The 19,256-nt window shown below is 37.3% G+C and overlaps 1 protein-coding gene across 3 annotated transcripts in view; it reads right to left on the reverse strand.

The window, feature by feature from the left end:
• Positions 1 to 19,256, reverse strand: part of LOC117166949 (actin-related protein 10) — a 137,497-nt gene that overhangs the window by 73,851 nt on the left and 44,390 nt on the right. The window lies entirely within an intron of this gene.

Raw genomic sequence — 19,256 nt, forward strand, 5'->3', positions numbered from 1 at the left:
ATTTATAGTACATTTTCGCTCACGTAGAACAACCCGATCAGCAACTGACAATTATGTTCACTTTGAACGACTTTCACTCATGCGCCCTAGACAGAAAAGTCTTAAAGTCCGAATACCTTAGTTTCAGATTAGGCGTTAATTTAGTTACTTTCACTATTAAAGTTTCCACTTTATAGGATTGAGATTTTAAACAGGACTTGCAAAGCACTTTATCTTGCTTGTGCATTCGTCAAATATTTTGTTATCCTACCACAGGAAGGTGCAATTGATGAAGTGATATGGCTCTTTAAGCGGATATTTTCCGCATTTTCCACGCCGAATGCCAAATTTCAGAAGGCCGGCGAAAACTCTGCGTTCGACGTGGAAGACATGGAAAGTCTTCTCTTAAAGGAGCGTGATAAGAAGCTTAACGTGTGTGGAGTAATTGGAGATTCAGCAGCCGCGAAGGGATCTATTGACAGGGACACTAGCACTAGGTACATTAGCGAGTCGTGATGCTTCCTGATGAAACTGTATCCCAGTACGGCGTTTTCTCTCTGTGTGTGTATTACTGTGATGTAAACATCGTACAGTACTCTACGATGTGCTCGATTACCTCACTTTTACTTCCGCAGAGACGGCTTTTGTCAATAAGCGCCTTAATATCAAGGACCAACATGGTGGACAAAAAATTGGTCCCGTAATTTAAAATGAGTCTAAAATTGTTTTGTGGGAGTGTTTGTATGATTTATCACGCAAATTATATCACGATTTATCATTTTTTGATCGCAGAAAGTGAAATGAACTTATTTATATTTTAGTCCGCCATGTTGACTCCGCCATTTTGAATTTCAGAATTTTGACTTCAGGTTCGTAATAAGCGACCCAGAAAACCACCAAGAGAAAAGTATTAAATAAAGGGAAAGATATACAAAATAATAGTTTGTTAAGAGCACGATACTGTAAAAGACTTTGCGATGTGTCGGAATACAACTTTATCCCCTTTCCCTCAGCCATTTCGTTATTCAGTGCCAGAAAAATATTACTCATAATTTGCATAATAATAATATAATGCATAATTTGCTGCAACGCAATACTTAAACTTTTTAAAAGGTAGACTTTTAGCATATCGAAATGATATACAAATGTGGATAAAGGGTTCCTGTAACAATGGTTTCTCAGAATATGGTTACAATAATTAATATGCAGTCGCGGACAATCCTCCAGGGATGGTCCAGAAAGTATAAATCCCATGAGAAGGCGTAACAACCGTGCCGAAAGCTTTATGGCACCTGGGAGCAGTGTCTTAAACGGTGGTCTTTGGATGCGGGGCTTTATCAGGATGGACGAATCCTTTCCTCTAGCTGCTAATGGGAACAACAATGACCCTTCATGACTTCACCACATCTCGAAACAGTTTGTGAAATTAAGTTGCCTGGCTCTCGAACACTGGATATAGACACAGAGCGCTTTTCAACCGCTGTATGAAGAAGCCGCAGATGAAGAAGAGGAAGCGACATAAGACCAACCGTTGAAAGCAGGCAGTCTCCGAGAGCTGATAGCGGTATATAAAGGTATCTGCGATTAACATGCTTTCCGTCCTGGCTCTACTCTACTTGTTTGTTGTAGTTTAATGGACGAAGAACGAGCTTTCGGTCCGTGATATTGTCACACATAAAATCATGCACATGCAGAAGAGCTTCCATACAGTACAGCTTTTATCGTTGCAAATGGAAGACTCTCCTAAAAGTCGTAAGAAAGCACGATATGTTTGGCAAAGGAACGTTTCTTTACAAAGCCAACGAACAGGCGGCCGAGATGGTATAAGTTCCACCTTAGTATACCGTTACCGCATCTTACGTTAATAAGTTTTTAGCGATATAATGCGGCCCTAGGAGTGCTCTATTACCATCTTTGTCGGTCTTGAGGTGTTGATCGCGCCCCTATTCTGGCGAACGCTACGAAGGAGGTAGAATCAATTGTGAAAAAAGGAATGCCAAATTTTCTGGAATTACGATTTTCGAACAGCAGTTTGCATTCCAAACTTCAGTCCTGACGTAATTCTCTAGGACTTCGAGAAATGAACTATATTCGTGATCCAATTATCGGCTCCGGCCGACTACAACATCACTGCGAAGATAAAGTATTTAAAAGGGTGCTGCAGCATCAGTACCAAAAATATTCGGTTAAAATAATTGCTCTTGTGATCAATGCTTCCGAAGTTATAACATATTACTGGTTCGTTACCTCAAAGTAATATCTGCAAGATAAAAAAAGGTTAACGCACTTGCGAGATGAATGTCGAAATCTCTTCTTCTTGGATTTTTGCGTGTCCTCAAGACACCCAAAAGATTCACCGGCCTGTTATTGTGATTTGGTCGAGCCCATTGGCCATTCATCTCACGGTCGTGACACCTGACCAAAGGTTTAACCTACAACGGTTCTTCTGGCATCTGATTTAATATTCATATCTGACAGTTGCTCTCAGTGGAAAACTGCAGTGGTTGTAGAAGGTCCCTATAGAAAAGGTAGAGGGTCTCTGTATTAAGATTTTCTGCTGAATACGGTTACAATAATTAATAAGCGGTCGCAGAATATTTTCTATAGGTGGCCCCAAAGGAATTAAAATTCGAGCGGAGCCATACCAAAAGCTGAACGGCATCTGGGTGAGGTCCCTCGAACGGTAACACTGGGATACCGGGCAACCTCTCAGAGTATTCAGCCTTGCCCTTGCATGCGGGGCTCTACAAGCATGGATAAACGCCTTTCGCTAGTTTCTCGTGGGAATAAGATTGATAACACGAAACATAGTTATAGCAAGTCTGCTTCAAAGAAATCCAACGGGCAGAGCACCCGACAATGGGTCCGTGAACAATGCCGACCCCCCCCCCCCCCAATATTTTAGGAGCCATTCAAGACTTAATTTATGTTGTGGACCAGCTAAACTGCTATCGTAGTTTCCGCATCAACGTCTGCGAAACCATGCCGAAAAACTCCGGATAGAGAGCTATGCAGGCGGATCGCATACTCTATCGCAGTCAGAATAAGCTGGCAAACACAAGAGAGAGGCAACACTAAGACCGACCGCGCGCAGGCATTCAATAGACGAAGAGCGATGCTTCATGGCCCCGAGAAACATCAACGTCCTGGTTTCTCTCCAGCCCAAAGATCTGGCTCAACTTGATGAAGAGCTTCGTGGAGATTTTTCCGAAGAATTCGACATCTGGAATATCAATTGTTGTGTGTATAACGCAGCGAGAGCTTTGGCGGATGCAAGTAGTAATACAAAAGCAACGGATGATCATAAGACAAAAAAGACGAATGCATCAACTCACCACAAAGATAACAGGGATTTTACTGTTAATGTTTGATACTTCAAACGCGAACTCTGGATTCGTTATCACGCACTCAACAAGTCAAAGCTGCTGACCATCAGGAAGTATATTGTTAACAGAATGCGGGTGCTATATGGCGCTAGAAGTCTAGAGCGGAGGGAGAAGTGGTTCAGAGAAAACGAACAATTTTTCTCTGAACCATCTCGAGTTTAAAGACCCTCTAGTTCCTGTTGACCATCCGCCTAAGCCAAAGCAGGTCGAAGCACTTTGGATAAAAGTGTAGGAAGTCCAGCATCGAGTTAAAGAATACTTAAATAATATAAATAGCTTCAGCGATCTGTGCAATGCTCTCATTACACCCGCGGTACCAAGAACTTGTGGCGAAAGAAATTTGCTTTAACACACTGCATAAGATATTCACAGCTATCCTAAATGATAGGGTTGTTTAGAAAATTGGACCTGTATGGCTAGAAATATACAAACAAGGCGGCTCAAAGAAACGCGTAGCAGGATATCGGGAGAACCTGCTCATCGATTGATGTGCTTGCAAAGACACAGAATCCTACCAACGCCGCATTTCGACAACCTGGATTAATTACCAGAAAGCTTTCGATTCGTTTTTTGATTTTTTTAATATATATTAATTTTTACTTGGCAAATTGTGCTATTTGAAGTAAATGTTATTTTTTCAAAATATTTGATGATTTCATATTACTTTAGAAAAAATTTCGCATACATGGAAATAATATTTTATTCTTTTTTATACATTCTTGGAATGTAAAACATTGCCCAATATACAAAATCATTTGCAACCCCCTCTCGCGTGAGCCAGCAGTTCTAGAAATTGCTACACCGCGAGTTACTAGACTGCGAGTCGAGTGTATTTAACTGTATCATTATTGATAGTATTTTTCCCGCAAGTGTTTTAGCATCTTATTGAGAAGCAGGGATAATTTTCAGGCTACTAAACAGTAAAACCTTGGCAACTCCAAGAGCGCCGATGATAAAGACGATTAACTTAATAAAATATTCCAAGTATGACCGTCACAACTCCCTTACAAAGGTTCTCATATTCGACAACTGAATCGATTTGCTTGGAAGCACTTAGCGGAGCGATAATACGCCTAATTCCGCAAGTGATAGAAATGGTAATAAAGCACTCTTAGTGCCGCATTGTGCCTTTGGATGTATCTCGTTCCTGCATCAGTTGGACAACTAGATAGAATATGCCCTAGATGCTCGGGGTGTGCATGACACGCTCTGCAACTATCATTGGGAATATCTTGGCTCAAAACGTGGCAAAGATATGCTTAAATGGAAATGACACTGTCTTGACATGCCAAAATGGAACGCTCCGTGCCCGACTTCAATCCGGGTGATTTAAGGGAAGTAATCGTTAGCCCATACGACATCGAATGATCGTCCTCCGCTGCTTTGTACACAAACGCTCCTCCCTGTTGGGAAGATATTTAAGATTTAGTATTTCGCGACCACCTTAATGGTGTGAGATGTAAAGTTGTGGAACAGAATACTTAAAGTGCATAACCTTTCGTGTCGACAGTGCCGACAGTTCGGAATACCGAATCTGCCGGATGAGACGATTGGATCTGTTTCGGAGAATATCCTTTATAGGTGTCACATCCTAAATGCGGTTCTGTATCACGGCCAGGTATATATATATATATATATATATATATATATGTGTGTGTGTGGGGGGGGGGGGGGTGTCCAGCGGGCAAATTTCGTATAGTGCTTTCGTCGTCAAGCTCAAAGGTCTATGGGGATGCCATTGAGTTTTCCTGGTTTCAAATCAACATTGGAGCATTTTTCTAAACCAAACTCCATTTTAATCATCTGAGAGCATTCCTCCACATTTCCCAGAGCTAGGTGTAGTTTATTGTTATTTTTGACATAGATCGTAAGATCATCCATGTAAAATACATGAGTAACCTTAGGCCCTGAAAGACACCTCTCTGAAACGTCTTTGCAGACACATCTATCGATTAACAGGTTGTCCGGACATCCTGGTACGCCTTTCTTTAAGCCGCGTTGTTCGCACTTTCTTGCAACACAGGCGATATTGTCCAGACAATCCCATCATTTAGTATAGCTGTAAAGATCTTATACATTGTGTATAGAGAAGTGATTGGCCTGTAATTCTTCAGTTCAGTTAAGTTACCCATCTTTGGCAGGAGTACTGTGCGTCCTTCCACTAACTACTCCGGAATAGGCTCTTTCGACTTTAGATATGAGGTAAAAATGCGGGCCAGTTCTCGAAACGGAAGTTCTTCATGCATCTTAATACTTTTTTCACCTCCTCGGAAGTGATGGGTGAGCCTTCTTCAGGTTTTATGAGGGCATTTCACAGCTCCGTGAAGCTATTTATGTTCTTTGAGCCTTCTTCTAGTCGACTCTGAACTTCGTAGGCTCCTCTCCAAAATGGTTTGACCTCCTCTAGTGTGGACGGATGATCAATATTAATTGGAGAATCTTGGAAAACTCGAGATGAATCAGAGAAAAACGGTTTGTTTTTACTAACCTACCTCTATCTCCGCTCTTGACTTCCCCTAGTACCAGATAGTACCCGTATTCTGTCAACCAAATGCTACCTGATGGTCAGCAGCTTTGACTTGTTCAGTGTGTGATAACGGATACGCAGTTCACGCGCTAACTGTCGAACCTTGACGGTGAAATTCCTGCCAGATTGTTATGTAGTCAATCACACACTGAATGCGGGACGCGTACTGTCTTGCACAGCCTATATTCGTGGTGAGTTAATGCATTCGTCTTTTGGTCTTATTATTAACCATTGTTTTTGTTTTACTGTTTGCATTTTCTGAAGCTATCGCTACATTATACACACCAACATTGATATTCCCGAAGTCGGACTCTTTGGGAAAATCTCCACAAAGCTTTCCGTTACCAGCTTGCTTGTTCTATTTTTCGCAGTCGTGTCCGCATTCTTGTCCGAACCATTGTTGAGTACCCTATGCGTTCGATTGTTTTGAACCACACTTACTACAACTATGTTTGGTCTTGGTACTGTATTTTCCACGAGTAGCTAGGAAAAAGGGTTTGTCCATCCTTGTAGAGCCCCGCCTGCAAGGATAAGGATGCATACTTTCATAGGTCGCCCGGTGTCCCAGAGTCACCGTTTGAGACACCTCACCGCTTAGGGATTATTCTTGTGGGACCACCTCTGGAAAATTGTTCGCGATTGCTGATTAACTATTGTAACCATATTTAGCAGAAACCCTCGGTACAGACACTTATATTAGTTCTATCAAAATTCATACATAAATCTCGATTCATTGCTCCCATTTTTTCGCTTTGATTTGATCAGTCTGAAAGCTAGTTTCGTCTATCGCCGAATAATCATTCTTTTTATCATCATCTTTATCATCTTCACCTTCCTACCAAACATAATTATTTGGGTCAGCAAATAAACTCTCATAAGTATTCAAAGAGTTAGGAGTTACAATTTTTTCTTCGAAGAAGTATTTTAAAAACAAAAAAGTCGATTTTTTAGAAAAATATAAAGAATCCCTCTGATTTAAAAGTGTACAAAAAATAGCTGCTGTGCTAGTACAACTAGCAGATTTTTTAAATTTGCATTTTTTCAAATTGTTTGGTTATACAAAATTATTCCTAATATGAAAAAGTCTATTTTTTCCAAAAAATATAGAGCTGATTGAAAAGTGTTCAGGGAGAATAGTTGTTACGCGCACCTGGATCTATTTAGCACAATTTTTAGATGTGCAAAATTTACATTATTTTACATTTTAGGGTAAGAAATTTTTCTGAGGTCAAAGAACTATTCTGTTACCAGAACATATGGATCAACCAGATTTGCTCACAGATTATATAGGCGACTAGCTGTTTTACACACCTATCAAAATTCAGCACAACATTCTTGTTTTTTAAAATCTTTGGTTACAAAAAATTATTCCGAGGGCAAAAAATTATGTTTTTTCAAAAAAATATAGATCTAATTGTAAAGTGTTTATGTTTATTATTTAAATAAACAACTAAACAGTTGTGTACGCCAAGTACCACTCAGCCTAACTTTTAGATTCTGAAACCCCGCAATTATTTTATTTTTTTGTTTACAAAAAAATTGTTTAAGTGTTGTTTAGCAGAATTTTCATATTTTGTATATTCGCAGTTTTAATAAAATTCAAGTAAATAATTATTCTGAGGTCCACAAAGTCCATTTTTTACCTAGAAACATATATGTGAATGAAAAGTGTTTAAAGGAATATTTCTGCCTGTCTGGCCCAACTCAGCCGAATTTTTATTATTTCGAAAAAAGAAAATGGTGATGGCAAATTCTTGGAAGAATACTTTGAGAATACTGTCGAGTGCCAACGAAAAAAATCGAGTCATTTGGCTGTGACGTTAAAAAAATGATTATGAAAATATTAGCTTAATGATTAAATTATCATTTTAAAAGTCAGAGTGCTGTTCGTTGATGAGCTTGAAACAGATATTCCCAAAATGTTGTATGTGTTAAAAATAAAGAAAATGTTAGATTTTCATGACAGTGAATTTTTGAAAATTTTCCAAGTGTAGTTGGTAAACCTTTTGAGGGGCAGTGGGAAGTACGCTTCTCATCTTTTTTCGCAATTTTTTATGGATTTCTAGTACATTTGACAGTATTTGGTATACAAGTGTGTGATTCTTAGAGATCCATGTTATGTAATTATCATCAAAACTATATGAAAATGTTTATTAATAACTGATTATAAACAATTTAAATTTAAAAAACTCGTGTTTCTGTCCCTCGAAGGGTTAAGAAATGTTGAAAGTACCTTCATAAATTTTGTCGGATTTTTCCTATTGTTTGGTGAATAGAAAACTATGCTTCAAAGTCCTCGGTCGTTGAAAACTTACATATTTTACTACTTTTTTTTAACATTTGTACTTTGTAGTCCTGTAACACGTACAAAATTTTTTTACAAATTGGTTTCATGCTTATAAACGTACAGCACTGATATTTACGTACCTTTTTTTAGATAACTTTCAACTGCATAAATGTTCAATTGTGTCACCTACAAAATTAATTTTCGTATTTTGGCGCGTTTTCGCCATAGTTGACAGCAGTGGAATCCTTTAATTATGCCACGAACTGTTCATTTCTAGAGTTTACGAATGACGAAGCCTATTGCCAAATACCTTGCAACTGACCGTGGTGACCAATAAGCTATGCAATAAAGTCAGGCATGACATTTGGAGAAATTTGACGGTTCAATAGAACGCGACTGGAGATTAGATGGATTCATGCGACAGATGGGCTTTTGATATTATTTTTATTAATTAAAATTTTTCTGATCATTATTTTTTTGTTAATTCACCAATAATTTATTCGTATAAATTCTTGGAGTTTATCATTTTTTATTTAATTAAAAGTCATAAGAGCTTTAAAAATTCAAGAATATTTTATATTTATAAATTATTAGAATTTAAATAAATTTATAACCATGCAAAATAATTCTCTAATGACTAAATAATAATAGTATCTACTGACGACCCTAACTAATAAAACTAATAAAGTGACGTACAAATTCTATAATGAAATATAATCTAAGTCCGTTTTATATGCAGTATAATTACAACGCTGATCAAAAAACATTATTGTTTGGCCAAAGAGAATATTTTCTTTCTAATTTCTGGAAACTGTTTTCTATAATTTTTTACTACTTGTAGTAAGTACTGTTTTTGATCCTCATTTTTCGTTACCAAACAGTTGAAGTCAAATATAAATTTAACACCTCCTTCAGCAGTATCATTCACTACTGTTAAATATTTAACGATTGTTAAGCCAAGCACATAATCTTCATTCTCCATCCATTCTGATGCGTTATCTTCAAGAAAAGCTTTCGAGATTCAAAATAGCGAAAAAATGTTACGTGAATTCGTCGTGATGGACTGCTGAATTTCATTGTCCAACAATTCTTTCAGGCTCTTTGATTTCTGACATTTGATATTTTCGTCACTTTCGATTTTTTCGTCAATTTCAAAATTTGCTCGTCGTATGCAAATAAATAATAATTAATTGTTCAAATGATTGTATAAATTTTTTACATTTACTACTCCAAACAAGGGCAAAATATCACATCTCAATCAGAAAACATTATTTTTTACTTTTTTTGGGAATCTATAATTGTTTAAACAAGTTAAATTTATTTAAACATTTAAACATTGTTTAAAAGGCCATGGGTGATATAAAAACGTCTATTAGTAATTATTTGTATGAAAAAGACGACGAAGCTTGCTAAAAATTAACAATAATACGTAAAAATATAGCATGAGATCGATTTTTCAAAAATCCAAAATTTTCCCATGTTAATCAAATGGGATTTTGAGGTAATGGTGGCACGTGTTCATGTTTGAATTTCGAAAAAAATGACGGACTTATTTCATCCTGAACTGAAAACTGCGGGAGGGGGGGGGGCTCACCCTGTAGCTCGAAAAGCGTTTGGTGGACCACCCTAGTGTGCATATTTTAAACTTTCACTGTATTTTACCCACTGACTCAGCGCCCTGGAGATCCGATGACATCCGTAAAAGGTTAACAATATTTATGCATCTAATATTTTAAGAAACATATGTGACCGTCCTTGAAGAAAAGGACCTAATGTGTCAAAGCTAAATTTGAAAGGCCGGACGACTGTAGCAGAGTCCGCAAGACATCATTTGACTATAGGGGATGCGTCTACGAAAAGCACCCCCTCCACTGAACAATTCACCTTAAACCCGGTACCGCATGATTTTTTTTGTGTACTGTTTTTACAGTAAAGCCATAGACTAACAATTGGTTGGCGGCGTTTTTAAACCGTTAGAACCTCACAAGAATATTTTTTTCGGTTCGAAACGATATGTATCATATATGATACATGATGCGTTAGAGGGTTAAGCGTCGTATCCGTAAGCTCCGCTCGCATCGGTTCTACGCACACTATCTGAAGTCTTCTGGGTTAAATCTCAGCGCTTGCGTCAGGTTCGCTTGAAAATTGTATAGTGTAATTCGTACATCAAATCAAAACTTCAAAATACTCCAAAACGTACTAAAAATATATATGTATGTGTGTGTGTGTGTGTAAACGAGGAAGGATTACAAAGCACAATCAACATATTATTCAGAATAAAGAACAACTGCAGCATCTATTGAGAAACATTAATGCTCGTCGAAATTATGTACCAGGCGTTGACAAAAATCCCCTTAAAAAATCCGTCAAAAATGATTAGTTTTGACTGCAAATGCAATAGTTATTAGCTCTCACAGACGACCATAACAAAAAATTGTTATTTGTATCCGAAAATGAGATTATGTATTTCTTGTACATTTTTCGTATCACTAAAGCTCGTAAAATCCAGAAACTTTTGACAGGGCTCAAAACAACGGTTAAACTTTATACTTTAAGGTTGTATGATCTAAATTGCTTCAGTCGATTACATAGGCCCTCCAAAAAAATGGTCAAATATTTATTGAAGGAGTGTGTTTGGCCTTGAGGTTCGCAAGGCTGAATTACCTCGAGTAATAATTAAGCAATAATAAATAATTTTGGCACACAATAGTGGCCTTTCTTATTGAATTTATTAATTTTATACAAAAATTATCAGTTCTAAATCATTAGGATTTATTTATGTTTTATATCACCTTCGGACTTGGCCTATCAAAAAACATGATGTAATTAAATCTTGTATTCAACCTATTTAAAATTAAAATCAACTCTACAGAAAGATACGGGCAACGTAAGCACTGTTAAAACATAAGCCAGCATAAAAATTCCTTCACCCATATCAAAAAGTTCTAGCAAGATAGATAGGCATTTAGATGAAGTGATTCAATGGATAGAAAATTGATCTAGAAAACTATAATTTTTAAATAAATAATAAAAATAATTTTTCTTGCCAATTAATATCCAATGGCTGATCAATTAAATGTTTCTAAGGCCCCCTTAAAAATTCAGTTTGATGCGCGAGAAAATTCACAACCATAGCTGAATCGAAAAGAGGCTAAGATCGAACCTCCTTCCTTGAAACAAGAATCTACCCCTCCAGTATCTCAAAACAGACGAGTAGTTTTTGTCAACCCTCCAACTATAGATCCCACGTTGGAGTTTAACGAAATTACAAATGGAGAGGAATTTCGGGCTTCTCGGATGCTCAATAGAAAACAGAACCGTCATTTACAACATGTTTCCAGAAGCGATAATTTGACAGCTCAATCTAGAATTTTTATTAGAAAAAGAAAAAAATTATTCAATATAAGAGTAAACTCAGTTCAGTTTGACATCGCTATCCTCTAGTTCATGACACAAAGGTATTTTAGTATTTTGATTTTGAATATTTTAAAACACAAAATTATGGGGCTCTTCCGCGCAAATTTACCTTTCGCACAATTTTCTTTGCACTGGAAATGTTTTAAACTGCTGGACGAATGACTACTAGTCACAAAAATATTTGAGAAGTTAAGGATAACCAATGTTTTAAATATTTCTCGTGTAAAATATTCAAATTTATGGTTTTATCCAATTTTAATTTTCTTTAATCGCTAGAATGGCTACGGATATTCCTAAAAAATGTATCTTTGATAATAATTAGTAAAACATAACAACTTAAATGTTTATAAACATTCTATATAAACAAATTCCAAATGTTGAGAGTTTCACTTGGAAAAGTCGGGTTTTCTATCGCAATCGATTGCGAATGAATCACAAAACTGTAGACAAACCCCCAATTTTGCAAAGATTCATGTCAGAAAGCGGGATTGGTAATGAATGCAGAAAAACAAGTACTTTTTCATGAATTTTAGATTTTTGAAATATTTCTTCTTTCGTAACTGATGCATAGAGTTTGTATGCTAAACTAGTGTTAGTAGCAACACGAGAAAACTTGCGTGAATTGAACTCTCCAATATTCGGAAAACTGTCCAATTGGTAAAGGAAAATGTTACATAACATCAGATCCATACAATAATATCTTATGGACAGTTACAGGCATGTAGTACCACGGGTATAAACGTACGTACAGTTGTGCGGTCTTTATAGTATATGTTTCAAATGTTTTCAGTTCGCTCTGTACTTGTGAATTTGTACAGAATTTAAGCAAATCTTACCAGTAACTCTAAGTTTATCCCTGTGATTTCTGCTTTTAGTTTAGAGTCTGCAGAAAACCTTATTGCAGTATTCCCATCATTAGATGTGCTTGAGCCTTGTTTTATTGCATCTATTACCAATCCTGTCTTTGGCTTAAAGAACCCTCACAACCGTATTTCACAATTAAATTCCAGTTATGAAGTTTTCTTGTATCCGTAAATGGCAGAGAAATATCACGATATTTAAAAATCCGAGATATCACATGATCTAATAAAGATTTTCATCCGATTGTAAAACCCTTTTCCGTTTCTTTAATCGAATGTGAATGAAATTCTTCTTTAGCTTTTGCCAAATTGCCTCATGCTGGGTAAATGTCAGCATTTCTCTTTTCTGCCTGCATATGGATCATGTGATACTGACTTTTAGATAAATCAGCTCCCACTATTAATGCCATAGATTCTTCTGGTGTGTGATGAATCAGGAAATCATTAATATTTTCATTTCCACCAGAAGGTAAAATTTAATTCTTGAATTCTGAGACTTTCTTCCTATTTTATAGATTTAGGGAGCGTAAAAAGGCTTCTTTTATTTCGATGTCAGTATATTTCTCCCGTATGCCCATTAATTTCCTTGGTTTTGTCGAAGTAAATCATTCTACAAAGTCACCTGAGTTTGGCCTTCCGCATTTGTCATTACTTTCAGGTTGAAATTCCAAGATAAAATATGTGTTCAACTAGCCTGCAAACTTGTTGTCGAAACAAGCTTTAATAAATGCTCAACTCTGCCATTTTCTTTTAAAATGAGGGATACAATCATGATTTAATTTGGCTTTACCCTTTTCTAATTTTTTATCGTTTGAATTAAATTCTCTTTTTAAATACTGCGCCAAATCTTCCCCACATCCATTTAAATTAGAAATAAAAAATCGGATAGGGTCTTTTTGAGAATTGTTAAAATATCCACTTTCTCTTAATAAAAAACCATTTATTGGACAAATATTAAACCCAAAAAATTAATTTACTATTGCCTAAAATTATTTAGTACTTTTATATATTATTAACACGAAATCCCAAAATTAGAAAACGATACAAATAAAAAAAACAAATATAGTGTAATGCAGAAAAGAAAACAACTGTGGAAAGAAAACTCTTAGTTCACTGCACATATTTCTGAAAGAGAATACTGAAACAACTGAAAGTTCTTAAAACAAACCATAATTCTGGATACCATGGCTACGGCAAAGAATTCTATTTCTCGATTTGTCATTTGAAGGAATCAGATTTTTTTCTGCTTAAAACTGCCGAAATTTGAAATTTTTTATCTTATTTGTTTATAAATATTCAAATTGTTACATTTGACCAAATATTATCGAAGATATATTATTTTCAGGAATGTCTGTGCCCATTCTTTTGGAAAAGGCTTTACAACAAAGAAGAACGGTGCGTATCAGGATATCCAGATCGTTAATGTACAATCAATAAACGATTGGGACGAGTCGGACACCCAAATAATCATGGTCCCATTCGAAGCGAACAACGAATTAGACGTAATATAATTAGACCGTTCATAAACGATAGAGTATTCGAAGATAATTTGGGGCAAAAAAGACGCGTTATTCAAACAACAAAAATTCATTTTAAACAAGCATCACATTTTTATTTATATATAGCATCATACTTTAAATCAGACATGCCCAGCTAGGGGAAATACCCGCCGGGAACACATGTTTAGCGTGTACCACTATTTCGGCTGGAGAGCGAGCGTGGTGGTAGGCGCGTGCTTGATGCTCTTCTCTCCGATCCAAGCAGCACCGCAGATTCGAAATATCTGTCAGGGTACTTTGGGCGACGAATTTTTCAATATGAATGTGTAATAGTGACTAGAGTTTCAATTGTTTTATTTCAGTATTTTTACATTTATTGACAATAAATGTAATTAAAAAGAGAATTGTAGAAAGTTTTTCTTTGTTGTACAAAAGTTCATTATTCAATATTTTAGTATTGCCATTTTTTACATTGTGTGTATAATGCACAGAAATTTTGGGTGATACTTTTTGCAGTATAACAATTTATTAACATCATGCACAAGATAGAAAGGTACGTTGCAGAAATGAAATATAATTATAAAATCTGAATCCTATTCAGTATCAATAAATTCAGATATGTTCTACTAAATATTATATGTATTAAATATAATATTCGAAAGTGAGTTTGAAACTACTACGTTGATATGTTCGAATAGTAATATAGAATGTATATCATCAGTCTGCCTAACTTATATATTGAGAGTAAGTGCAGAACTCCAAAAGTTTACGGAATATTTTTGGATTGCAATATCAGCTATCCTTGAAGGACCGAATAAATAAAGGATACGCTACAGCGTACCCTTATACTTTCCACATAGTGTCCCTTCCGTATCATGCAACGAAAACTCAAAAAACAGTAAGATGAATCTTTATTTTATTGCAATTCAGATTCTACGTTAAATTTTCCATGAGGTCACGGAATAATTGCAATAGTTTTATTTTGCAACGTCAAAGAATCTAAAAAATACAAGACCTGTCATTAAAAAAGGCTAAAGGCAACTTCATGCGCATCTTCTTTCAGTGGCAGCATACTACTTAAGGGACTATGGATGCGCTTGAAGTCCCCTTCAGCAGAATTGATGACTTTTGTTAATTTTACGCTGCAGAATTTTATATTTTTATGTTGAAAATTTAACTACTTGATAAAGTTGAACTAATTTTGTAAAGTCTTTTTTTTCGTAACCAAATTTTTATCATTTTTATTTTAAAATTACACTTTGCAACATTATTTTTTGTACTTAAAATAATAAGACCAGTCCAATAATACTACAAGAAAAAATGTTCGACAGTTATTAACATCACAATCCTAATTGTAATATATGACGAATAATATTAATAACAATTTCTTTGGAAGGAATATCTTTCTTCAATAATTTAGATATTTAAAATTATAGAACGTAAGAAGAAAGTTTTATTATTCGGTTTTCAATTAACGTTTGGCTCCAGGTATGGGCCTCTAGCTGTATTAGGAGACTTTATGACTGAGCCTGCATCTGAAAGTTATAAACCTCTAACAATAATCCACTTTCGAGTTCTTAGCTGCCATACATTCTTTAGGTTCTGCCAAAAATCTGATGTTTCACTGACATTTGTCACTTTCAATAATTTTTGTAATTGCCTTAAAACTATAAATTGAAAAATTATGAAATTTTTTTTTCATAAATCTGTCCTCAATATCCTCAAAAATGCTTCTTCAAAATTACAAGTGAAACATTCATACATACGGTTAACTACAAGTATACAACTTTGCAATTAAAAAAATATATGTATGGTAAAAACTGTCTATTTAGTTGGTTTTGGGTCTGACGGTGGGTGGGAACAAACTCATTAGAGCCCGCTCCGGATGTAAAGAGTAAGAGGATCGCATAAACCGTTTCAGTCAGGCCGTTAGAGTACAATGCCTTACTACAAAGCTCCTTCTTGGCCACGCCTGAGTGGCCACCCCCCTACTTGGCAGCACCTTATTTACCCATCCTCGGCATGGGTTTCACTGTATTTATTTTTTTCCACGAGAGAACGATTTCGCAAATGTCTTGGATTTGAAGCATTTTGCTCACCCCTAATACTGAAGTTCAGTCCGAGTGTTTCAGTAGCCTCCACCGATGCTTTGTACAGAAACGCTTCTTTGCCCATTTCTTCGTGCTTCCTGCCCATTTTAAGAAGAGGGTCTCTTACATTTGCGACTCTATGTGCTGTACCCACAATAATCCTTTTGTAAAGACATTCAAGATTCAGTATTCCGCGACCACCTTGACCACGTAAGATGTAGAGTTGCGGAACAGGAGACTTAAGATGCATGCTTTTGTTCATGTGCATGACCGTTCGTGTCCCGATATCAAGGGATCTAAGCTCGCTCTTCGTCCATGGAACCACTCCAAATGAATAGAGTACTACCGGGACGGCAAGCAGTGTTCGTTTCAGACACTTTGTTTCTCGCCGACAGTTCGCAAGACCAAATCTGCCAGATGAGACGTTCGTATCTGCTTCCGAGAGTATCCTTTATAGATGTTAAATGCTGAATGAGGCTCTGTAGCACACCCAAATTCGATTCCTATTTCGTTAGTGTATCGTTCGAAAATCCCTAGAGCTAGACGTAGTTGCTCCTTGTTTTTAGCATAGATCTTAAGAGCATCCATGTAAAATACATAAGTGACTTCGTACTTTCGATCTGCAGGTTTGCCGCAAAAGTACCCCTAGGAATGGCGAAGTACTAGAGATAGTCGCAATAATGTGAGGCAAAAGAAAAGTGAGCTCATGGAGTCACCCTGAAAGACACCTCTCTGAAAGGTGATCTTGTTAGTTGTCACAATTTTTTCCAGATGAGATAGTAAACCTGGTTTCCCAAAGCTGCATTAATCTCTCTATGAACCTCACGATTTGCGGATGAACCTTTAAGGCCATGTGATGAATATAACAGCTGATCAAGTCAGCCCTAAAATCAATATTAATTCACCCATATTGAAAAATAGAAGTTTAAATAACGCGGAAATTTGTTTCGGGAAATGTTAATAAATATTAAAGGATCGCTTGTGGCCTTGCAAAGAGTTGGAGGAAGAAAAAAGTTTATGCAAATAATGATTATCGACAGATACATTTGGGTTTTACAGCATAAGTTTGACTTTTAACTTTCTCTGAAGGTAATCATGCAATCTGTTTTACCCACAGACCCCTAGAAGTTCGAAGTTGTCTACTCGCTGCGCTAGAGCTGCTTTAACACAACTGATAATAGACTGATACGTGTGACAGACGAGATAAGTTTATTTGCATTTCAAGTGCAAACATTAGTTTTTGCATTATTTGTGCATAATATTCGTGAGCGATTTTTGTTGTTTTGCTCCACTTTGATAAATATAAACCTTATAACTAGCGCATTGACAACATTAAAATTGCTTGCAAGGTTTGACGACAGCACGGTCGGTATTTCTCCAAAATTGTAATTAAATGTGACCAGAAACACATTCTTGCATGCCTTCTATTTATCGTGCCAATTTTCTAACACGATATCTTATTCCGTGTGGACGTAATTTAGGAAAGAAAACTTCCACTGGTATTTTCTTCAACAAAAATTTTGTCTCAAAATTTCCACCGGAACAAAGCAGACATGTACTTTATTACCTCCTCTTTCGTTTCCCAAACTTTTAGAGCGATACCTCATTTCGTTTAAACGTAAGTTGGGGAAGAAAAATTGAAGATCAGGTTTGGTCACGTGACCCTCTCATCACATGGCCTTAAGCTTTCCAAAAGACAGATGATAAGTCTGTGGGAGGTCGAATCGAAGGCTTTTCGGTAATCAATCCAGGCCATCGATAGGTCACGCTGGTAGAATGCTGCATCTTTGCAGACACATATATCGATGAGCAGGTTCTCCCGACATCCTGCAACGCCTTTCTTTGAGCCGCTTTGTTTATACATTTCTTGCCACACAGGTTCAATTGCCCGAACAATCCTATCTTTTAGGATAGCTGTGAATATCTTATACAATGTGTTCGGACTTGAAAAGAGTCTAAGTGGGTCAGAGAGAAACAGTTGGTTTTCTTTGACCCACCTTTCTCTCCGCTCTAGACTTCTCTTCGAGTCAGATAGTTTCCGTATTCTCTCAACAATATGCTGCCTGATAGTCAGCAGCTTCGACTTGTTAAGCCTGTGATAACGGATCCGGAGTTCGCGTGCAAAATTTCGAACCTGGGTGGTAAAATTCCTGCCAGATATTATGTAGTCAATCGCACAATGAATGCGGGACGCGTACTGGCTCGCCCAGCCTATCTTTATGGCGAGTTGATCCATTCTTCCTTTGGTCTTATGATCAACCATTAGTTTTGTTTTACGGTTCGCAATGGCCACAGGTCTCGCTGCATTATTCACAACCATTAATAGTCCAGAGGTCGGATCCTTCGGAAGAATGTCCAGCCCGCTCGTTATCCATTTCAACGAGATCATTAGGCTTGAGAGAAACCTGGGTGTTGATGTTTTTCCGTTTCATTAAGCAGCGCTCTTTCTCTATCGGATGCCTGTCCGAGGTTGGTCTTAGTGTCGCCTCTCTTTCTCTGTTGCCGGCTTGTTCTGGCTGTGGTAGAGTAGGCACTTCGCTTACATAGCCCCTTTTACGGAGTAGTTCAGCATGGTTTCGCAGACGTTGCTGCGAAAAGTGCAATAGCTCCGGGCGTTTCTCGCACCACAGAGCATGCAGCCGTGCCATGTAACCCCGTCCACGGGCCACACTCGTATCGTAGCACTCTAGCAAGTCGTGATTCAGTTGCTCCGTCCACCCAAAGGTCGCGAGATCCCGCCGATCCATCGCATTGAATCCATTTTCATTGGCTCCCCCAGCTCTAGATTGGTCGGCATTGTTGGCCGACCCATTGTCGGGAGCCCTGCGCGTTCTGCTGTTTTCAACCGCACTTACTACAACTATGTTTGGTGTTGTCATTGTTGTTCCCACGAAAAGCTAGGGAAAGGGGTTCGTCCATCCTTGTAGAGCCCCTCATGCAAGGATAAGGCTGCGTACTCTGATGTCTCCCGGTATCGTGGAGTCACCGTTCGAGACACCTTACCCAGATATCATTCAGCTTTCAGCAAGGTTTTCACACCTCCGCTTGAGGGTGATTTCCTTCGGAAATCGGGCTTTTGCTTGAGAGCTCGAGATTCCATGAAAAACCTCCCACCACTTACCATTACATCTGCGCGTCTCATCTATACCCCGCCCGTGTGCTGACTCTACGACCTATCACTTTCCGTCAAAATTTAGTGGTAAGTGGA

This window comes from Belonocnema kinseyi, chromosome 2 (genome assembly GCF_010883055.1).
Source record: "Belonocnema kinseyi isolate 2016_QV_RU_SX_M_011 chromosome 2, B_treatae_v1, whole genome shotgun sequence".
Taxonomy (NCBI): Eukaryota; Metazoa; Arthropoda; class Insecta; order Hymenoptera; family Cynipidae; genus Belonocnema; species Belonocnema kinseyi.